The sequence below is a fragment of the Chiloscyllium plagiosum genome, unplaced genomic scaffold (assembly GCF_037043375.1).
Source record: "Chiloscyllium plagiosum isolate Xiang-an unplaced genomic scaffold, Cpla_swu_hap1 HiC_scaffold_33, whole genome shotgun sequence".
Lineage (NCBI taxonomy): Eukaryota > Metazoa > Chordata > Chondrichthyes > Orectolobiformes > Hemiscylliidae > Chiloscyllium > Chiloscyllium plagiosum.
In genome coordinates this window covers 63,892,831-63,902,471 of record NW_028270171.1, presented here as the reverse complement: position 1 = coordinate 63,902,471, position 9,641 = coordinate 63,892,831, and the positions used below count along the sequence as shown (strand labels likewise).

At 43.3% G+C, this 9,641-nt stretch overlaps 1 non-coding gene across 1 annotated transcript; it reads left to right on the top strand.

Annotated features, from left to right (window-relative positions):
* Positions 1-317: 317 nt before the first annotated feature.
* trnas-uga (transfer RNA serine (anticodon UGA)) lies at positions 318-399 on the top strand. The gene has a single exon. It is a non-coding gene; the product is annotated as a tRNA-Ser (tRNA).
* Positions 400-9,641: the final 9,242 nt, after the last annotated feature.

Sequence of the window (9,641 nt, the reverse complement as noted above, 5' to 3'; positions counted from 1 at the left end):
TAGGACTGAAGTTAGGGGTAGGTTCTTCACTCAGCGAGTCGTAAGTTCATGGAATGCCCTGCCAGCAGCAGTGGTGGACTCTCCCTCTTTATGGGCATTTAAGCGGGCATTGGATAGGTATATGGAGGATAGTGGGTTAGTATAGGTTAGGTGGGCTTGGATCGGCGCAACATCGAGGGCCAAAGGGCCTGTACTGCGCTGTATTCTTCTATGTTCTATGTTCTAAAGGGTTTGGCGAAATCTTTGGGTCTTGATAATTTGTTCTTCCAACAAATGAATTCAGTTGTTTTAGTGTGAAAATTGATGCTCTTGCTGTGGCTGTGATGGCCGAGAGGTTAAGGCGTTGGATTTGAAATCTAATGGCGTGTCCCTCCGCAGGTTCGAATCCTGTTCACAGTGTAGAATCATTTAAAAGTCATTAATTCCTTTACAGGCTTTGCATTCAATCAAGAGTAAATTTTCAACTGTGAAGAATCCGAAGTAATTTCAAGACTGACCCAGTCATCTAATTGTACAAATTATATGTCGAGACACAAAAAGCCACCAACTTCCAACACGAAATCAGTTTCAACACATTTGTCAAACTATCGTGAAATTTGGATATTCGGGGGGTGGTCTTCAGCAAAACAAGAAGCAATGTAATACACTTACCTGCAGGTGATGAATTTTTTTTTAGGATCAGTTGAAAGTCAAGCTGAGAAAGTTCAACCTAATTTACAGCTGACTCTCAAGGCCAATAATCTATTATATCAGCAGTCAATGAATTAGAAAAAAGCAACTCCATGTGTGGAAAGGAACTCGACTGATAAGTGGTACATAATGCACAGGTTTCCTTCTCGAAAGAAAGAGCGAAATCTTATTCAATGCAGACACAAATTCAAGCTGTCCCTGGTCGACCAGAAGACAGATGTCGCGAAACAAAGTGAATACAGAAAACAATCAATGTTTTCTGGGCGTCAAAAAGATGTACTGGAAGAACGGAAACATATATTTGGAACTAAAGTCACATACCACTTCCACAGACTAAATGTTCTTGAACCGTTATCTTAATTTGACCTTCATGCCCACCATTGCTGCAAAAAATATCTCAACAACTCAGAACTTTGTGTTCTTTGATATTCTCTCCTTCATGTTTCTCTTGATTTTGAAACTAAAACCGAGCAATAGTAATGCACCCTATTTCACTTGCAAAGATCAGATGAAGATCAATTTATAAGAGAACAGAAATAAAGCTACGTCTGTCTTTCGAGAGAAAACACAGTTACCATTTTGACTCCAAAAAGTCTTCTTCAGAAGTCTGCGCAATGAACTCGAAATAGTAGACCGAAAATGAAAAAAAGAAGCCAAAATGCCGCGAATACACCACCCGCAAGCGCATCAAGTCCTACTCGAATATGCCGGTTTACTACCATCAACATCAATGGAGAACGGAACAAAGCTCATTCTGCAGTTGTCAACCTGTTATGACGTAGTTTGTAAAGTCAGAAATATGATCAGGTAAAAAGCGGGATGAAAGCGGGATATAGGAACTCTGAAAAAAAAACAAGTGCGTGCTTTGGTTTGAAGAACGTTGGCAGTGATGAAAATGGAAATTAACTACAGTGAGGGGGGCTTAATGAATACTCAGCATCGTTGCAACACACAGGGACGCAATTCTTTGTGCTAGGTTTCTGTTCTGTCATTTTATAATCACGACTGCTGTCGGGTTTGGTTTCCATTCCAGGCTTAGGTGACAGCCTGATGGAAGTTTGCGCATTCGCCCAATTTCTTTGTGGTGGCTCTGGTTTGCTGCCACATTCTCAACATTTGCAGGTTATTTGGAATCGCCATTGAACGCACGCGTTTACAGAGACACTGATGTCTCTGTAATAGGAGTGTCTGGATAGGACGTACTTCAGAGGATTTTTGTGAACTTAAATAGACAGAGTGGGGTTAATCTGCTGTTTCCTGTGTGAGCTACATAGACAGAGAGGGGTCAGGGTCTTCTTCCCTGAGGGAGATACGTTGACAGAGTTGGGTAGTTGCTCTTACCTGTGTCAGTCACGCAGATACAGTAGGGTCAGTCTGCCCTTTCCTGGGCGAATTTCTTTCACAGAGTGGTGACAGTCTGCTCTTCCCTGCCTAAGTGAAATAGAAAGAGCGGGGTCAGTATTCTCTTCCCTCGATAATTTATGTTGAGAGTCTGGCCTCCGTCTGCTCTTCCCTGGCGAGTTACATTGGTAGAGTGGGTTTAGTGTTCATTCATTGGGTGAGTGCCATAGACAGAATGGGATCAGTCTGCTCTTCCCTGAGGGAATTATATTTATAGAGTGGTGTCAGACTGCTCTTCAGAGAATGACTTATATTGACAGTGTGGGATCAGTCTGCTGAGTTCCACTGAGAGTGTGGGGTCAGTCTGCCCTTCCCTGGGTGAGTAACACTGACTGAGTGGTGTCAGTTTGCTCTTCCCTCAGTGAGTTACATTGACAGAGTGGCGTCAGGAGTGGCGTCTTTGAGGAGTTGACAAAAGTCACTCGTCCCCTACATCTTTGGGATAATTAGGGATGGGCAGTGAATCTTATCTCAGTGAAAGACAACTGTATCCCAGAAATGCATTTCTAATAATTGCATGTACTAATTCGACACTGCAAGCGGTCGGGAATAATTTGAGGAGAGGTGCAGGGTAGAACAATTAAAGTCAAATGCATTGATGACGAGGAGACATGACACAAGATGTGAGTGTGGAGCTGATGGTGCAAGGCTCAGTGTCAGTGCTATTGGTTCAGCATTTATTGCTCACTGTTCGCAATGACTCACACACCACTGCTGTCAATTCACAACAATGAGCCTGTTCATCTTTGTTTGAAAATCCCTGCGTGTGTATTAACGTGGTTAATGGGACGCGAGAGGAGATGAGCACATCCTCTTTATTCTGTCAGTTTAAACAGATGAAAATATCTGTTGGATGCCAATGCAAGAGGATACTATCTTTTTCTATGCCTTTTCAGTGGGGCATGCTCAACATTGAAATGTCTGTTTTTGCACAAGCAGAGTTTGATTGCCATTCATACTGAGCAACGCTAATACAGAAAACGCGTTTTCGAATTCCTGTGATCAAGTGGTTCAGGCATTGCACATATGGACGAGAAATCTGGCTTTTAACGTGGCGCCGTGGCTTAGCTGGTGAAAGCATCTCCCATCACACTGGTGCCTGCTCATTGTATTGAAAGCTCGTTATTTCTCACAAGTATTGTGTTGCTGATCGAGAAACTCAGTGTCCTGTCTGAATTGATTTATATTCTGATTTCGAGTTCCGTCTTCATTTTCCAGGTTTAAATCCAGTAGTGTATGTTGCTCTTTTTAACTACTATTTTAACCTGGAGATTCTTCCCGCAGTTCCACAAGCACTTCTGCTTCTCATCCTCTTATTCTCATTCCTTCATTCCCAGATTTGTGGAAATTAAGTGGTGAGGCAGGAGACACTGCAGCATTCCCGGGGAATGTTGTGGTAATGGCACTGACACCACGACATGATCACCCTCATTCTCTGCTGTCACCATTCATTGGTTGTACACCAACAGTAAATGCATCCTTCAGCTATCATGTAATTACTTTCTTTTTCTGTTGGATAAAGAATTCAACTTTAACTTCGAAAGGGTCTTTAGATTTTGAGGAAGAAATGTCTCCTTGCCTCAGGTCGAAGTGACAGACGCATTATCCAGAGAATGTGAGACTACTTCGACCGACTCCAGCCGGGCGTCAGAAAGCCTCTCAGCAGTTCGAATCTCAAACTGTCTCTGAATGTCAGGCTTTTCAAGAGCAGAAATGGGAAATGAGGGATATGAACAGCCAGAAAGTCGGAGAATGTGAAAAAGGCCCAGGAGGATACAAAGACAAATATAGAAAGAACAAAGACACATTTTGAGGCAGACACTAAAAGAAACTATTCTCCATTCGGCGTGACTGCTAAATAACAGAAAGCAAAAGGAAATGTTGCCATTAAAACATAGCCTTCCACCAGCTCAGGAAAATGAAAGTAGCATGACAGCTGATTAAGTCCTTTTAAGATTGTAAATTCGACGTTTGTAAGCTCAAGAGTGATTTTGATAAATATCCTGATTCGACAGGGAAGATTATCATTTTCCCAACAGTATAATCTAGAAATCTATAACTAACCTGTTTCATGTCCATCTAAAAACAAATCTGTTTCTCTTCACAGATGTTGCCAGGTGTAGTGGGTTTCTCTATCAATTCTCGTTTTTAGTTCAGCTTTCCAAAACCTGCATCTTTTTGATTTTTGATAACCTGGCACAAAACCAAGCATTACCAGGTTCGGACCAGTGGTCAGAAATACTGCTACCACGATATACTTGCACAATTAAACGTTCATTCCCTGTCCGAAAATAGAACTAATGTCATGGCAGTTCTAGTTCCAAATCCTAACTATGATTTTACACGGAATGAAGACAGACGCTCTTGCACTTATTCTCAATGAAATGGCTTTTCCCTTTCATTCCTGATCAGTTTCACTGCAGATTGTTTTCTACTCGTCTTCAAGTTTTGCAGAATGGGAAAGCCCATTTGGCCCATGGTGCAGTCTGGTTTAAAGACATTCGTCTATTCCATTCCCAGTTTCCAGCTTTGGTCCATAACCTTCTGTGTTCTGATGTTTCCAGTGCAAATGACAGTGAGGTTCTCGCTTTGATCTTAGATGACACAACAATGGGATTGAAGTTTGACATAGTCACACTGTGTTATTACCCACGTCGTGTCTCCCACAGAAAGAGACACACAGACACATTCCCCGAGAGTGGCAGAGTTCTCAGAATTTGACCAGCTCCTTGTGCTTCACTTCAGCTGTCCGCTCCAACATGCAAGCTCAACCGCCAAAAGGCAGCTTTTGGTTAAACCAAAGCCAGTTCTACAGACAATGAGAGACGTTGATCTGAGCTAGAATTTGAAGTGGGCGAAATAAACTGTAAATTCGAAAACCCAAACCCTTCCGTTCCTGACAGATAACAGGAATGGACTAGCACGCTGCATCCTCGTGATTTTAAATGCGAACCGATAATCCCCTAACTCGATGTCAGGCGTGTTACCAATTCTGTCACTGACCCAAAGACCAGGTTTGGCTGTGACAGTTTGTCTCTAGGTAATGTAAACGTCCACATCAGGGAAACAGCATTCACAAGGTGAAAAATCAGCAAACATAATCACCGTCACTGTTTCACTTGGAATTCCCCACTCAGTGAACCATTTCCTTTCACTGTACTTTCATATTTGAAGTTTTTTACATTCCAGAGCCTGAACTAATTCAGCGAGAAACCACTGGTCATTTCGAGCCCGTCATCTGGAATGAGGCGATTTGAGCGATGCCTTTCTTGCTGCCAAAACATCAGCACAGCTCAAAACGAGCTCGTGTTTGCATCAGTCTTTACTTAACTTGCTGCAGTATATCTGCTGAACAACATCAGATTATCACAGCGTTGACTTCTTCACATTGAAACCAAGGGTGATAATATGAACCGACTTGGAAACTTGGAGAGAGAAACACTGCTGACGAAGACGATTATGACGTGAAGAGCAAGCACTAGAGTTTGTACAGGTCCCAGAGGCTACTGCAGTATCAATGGACATCCTTGCATACGGGTCTGAGTTTACATCACCCAGAACAGGCTTTCATTCTCAGTTAGGAAATGTAGATTTAATTCTCTTCTTGTGAATTATCCGAATGAAAACTAAATCCTGGCTGCACCCAGAACGGATCCTGCCAGAACAATTCAGTGATCGATCAGCATCTGTCTGGAAGGACAATGGCAGCAAATACAAGCGAAAGCTATCACAGCAATTACCCCTCCAAGGTTCTCACGTTTCTCAGTTGAAAATATTTCGCTGTTCCTTCAATGTCACGACGTCTAAACCCTTGCCTCATGGCATCATACCTGTACCCCGCTACTGAGGACATCCAGGGTTATGCGGAGTAACTCAAAATCTCAATCTCTCGAGTAATTAGGGATTGACGGTGCATCCCATCACATTGATCAATGACTTTATCCCAGTAATACTTTTCCTAAAGCTGCAGTTTCTAAGGGAACACTTGCAAGCTGTCGGGAATAAGTGGAGAAGTGGAACGGACGAGAGGAAAATGTGAAAGGCAAAGATGACTGGGAGGCATGAGACAGCAAGTTAGTGAGGAGCTGGTGTTGCAACGTTCAATGTCAGTGTCAGTATTTACTGACCACTATTCACTCTGAAGCACACATCACTCCTTAACAATTCACCGCAATGAGCCCATTCCACTTAGTGTGAGTTTACCTTTGCTGATATTAACGCGGTTAAAGGTGCCCAAGAGGATGGATGGATCCGCGTTATCCTGTCAGTTTAAACAGTCTAAGTTATCAGTTTACAACAAAAGCAATAAGAGATTGCCTCTTCCTGTGCATTTTCAGTGGAGAATATCCAGCTTTGAACTCTTCTGCATAACCAGAGGCTGTTTTAAATTTACACCGAGTAACTGTGAAACACACAAAAAATGAGTCCGAGTTCCTGTGTTCGAATAGTCAAGTAAATGCACACATGGTTTTGAATCGTTGAGCTTGGGCAGTCCCTCTGCCTTAGTTAGTGAAAGTTCCTGTGAAAAAACAGCCGAATACGGGATCAAATCCTGACATCTCAATGTTTATAGGTCTTTCATGAAACACAGAGTTCCCGACTTCACCTGTGGTTCAGGTCGTGGTGGGAATTCAAATCAATGACTGGATCGTGGTTATAGTTTAAAGACAGATCCTTCGACACCTCTGCCACGCTGCCACACAAACCCCCGCAACCACGTTTTTCAGGATGAGTGTTTCAGCATCGCCTCACTTCAGGCACTTTAACACACGCCCTTTCAATGGCGAATTTGGCGCAAGTTCGATAATATGTATGAGGATGTTGCAAGGCTTACAGTGTTAGGATTGTAGCGTAAAGCTGAGTAGGATATGAAAATTTTCCCTGGAGCTTGAGGGCTTAGGGATGGGCTTACAGAGGTTTATATAAATATGAGGGAGACTGCAGAGTAAATGGTCAATGAATATTTCTTCCCAAGACAGGCAAGTTCAAAACAAGGGAACACAGGTTTAAGGGGGGAGAGTGGTAAAATTTAAAAGGGATCTGAAGGACATTTTTTTTCACACAGAAAGTTTTGCGTGTTCGGAATGAATTGTCAGATTTAGTGGTGGAGTCTGGTACACTCTCAACATTTCAAATGCATATGGATCATTATACTGACAGGAATGTTGAAAAAGAATAAACGTGAAAATTTGGCAAATAGAGTGGTTGAGATGCTGCAGTGGCGATCACCAGTTTGAATAGCCACTCATCACTTGGTCAGTGCCTAGTTTTCTGGAAGATGGTTAGATTAGATTCCCTACAGTATGGAAACAGGCCCTTCCTCGCAACGAGTCCACCCCGACCCTACAAAGAGTAACTCACCCAGACCAATTTCCCTCGAACTAATGCACCGATCATTATGGGCAAATTAGCATGTCAAATTCACCTGCATTGAACATCTTTGCAGTGTGGGAAGAAACCCACGCAGACGCAGAGACAATGTGCAAACTACGCACAGGAATCAAACGTGGAACACCGGTGCTGTGAGGCAGCAGTGCTCACCACTGAGCCACGGTGCCGCCCTAAAAGGGGATGGAGAATGCAGCTAGCAACCCCGCAATCTCTCGTATGCAAAGCGAGTACTCTCCCATTTGAGATAACTCCCACAGGCTGCTTCGGTTAAAACCAGCAACGAATCATTTTTTTTTCTGGTCTTAGGCTGCCAATGACCATTCTTCTTGAAACATTCCCAACTTCTCAGTGGGAGATTTTGGCTGCGGAACATATCTCACAAATCATGTTGCACGCGCTGCTCTCCAGCGAAACCAAAACCTGACAACTGATGAACAGAAGCAGAACTGACAAAGACAACCTATGTTCAGACACACGGACTCATGAATGCTGTCTGTGAGGCAGAGCGAGTCGTCTGGGTCAAAGCTGCTCACACAAATTGCAGCGAGGCAATTACAAATGGTGCTTTCAACGTACTGGCGCCTTAGTGCACCAATACTTCCAGGAAAGTGCTCAAGTAACATGAATCAGAACTGACTAACAATGAACCATGAAAAGTGAAGATTACCAGTTACAGTCTCGATTAGATGAGGTTAACAATTGGGCTGATGTCTCCACCGGATCGTGAGGACCAATCACCAGCCTCTCTCATCAGGACAGAAATTAAGGAAATTAGGGAAAAGTAACCAAGTTTCATATCGCAATTTCCCTCCTTTTCGCAACAACAACAGAAAACTGCGAGCAGATTCAATGTAGAACCTAATTTCACATAAACAGGAAAATAAATATCCCATTCACTTTCAGAGAAACGGTGAAAAATGCAAATTGTCTGGAATATGAAAGATTGGCGCAGCCTGTTTTTGAGTCGCATATTATGCTGGTGGCCTTTCGAGCTTGAGGGGAACGTGACAACTACAGCACAAGGGGAAAACATGGGCACTGACATGTTGGTTGTTTTCTGCTGTGCCACATCACAGCCGGGTTAGAAGAAATGACTGCATTTTTTCTGTTCAACTTTAACAAAACTCATCCCTGCAATACGTTGCCAGCTTAGTCCATTAGCACACGTGGCCGCGCAGGGATGCAAACCCAAGCCTTCTGAATAAGTGGAATCTGAAATCAGAGTCTCAGGTTGCTCAGCCACGCGAGCACACTGGCCAAAACAGGGAACCCAAGAGTATGTACCTGATGATACCCTGCAGCATACTCACAGCAACTGCACCAGTCCTGCAGAATAAGCGGTGGGCAGGAATTGCTCTATCTGAGCGGTCGTGCTTGTTGTTCTCATCAGCAAATCTGGCTTTGAATTTGCTAGCCCATATCTGCTGCCATGCTGAAACGGAATGCAATTCCGATTAGTCGCTGTGTGAAACTTTGTTCATTTTCTCTCCTCAGATAAAGTGATCACTGGAGATGAAGAATTCTGCTCCTGCCAGAAACGCCGACTCTCCTGCTGCTCGGATGAACTGAAAAACTGGTTTAGCACTAGAATCCGAGAATGGCAGAACACGTAGCAAGATTATTCGAAACCCAGAGCCAATAAGAGTTCCAACTTTCCTTTTCTTTCTCCATAATAGTGCATTATCCAGCAGAGCCATGAGGAACTGCCACCTGGCTGCAAGCTGAGTTGGAAACCTATGTGGCAATCAAGGACATGCGACTCACTTATTGTCGGTAAATCAAACACTTCTCACTTTGAGGTGTACAAAAATTAGTTTCTATACATATTCAGGGAAGGTCAAAGGCGATCTGAGATGTCAAAGAGGTGGTCACTGTTCATGATTGCTCTTTGTTCGAGTTGTGAAAAGGTTTCCCGCTTTAGTCGCATTCACGTTTCTTGTTGATGACTGAATTAGACAGAAGGTGTTTCACCAGAGCTGCACTTGACTTGCATTCCTCTCCCTCGCTGTCATACTTTCCTGGAACTCTGTGAGAACAAGAAAACAAAATACATACTGCGTCATTCGGCAGCCTGTCTGCGATTTCCTCATTTTCAGTGACAACAAGGCTTAGACTTCAGGCCACACAGTAATATTATTACCAGTATGAGAACAAGAGTC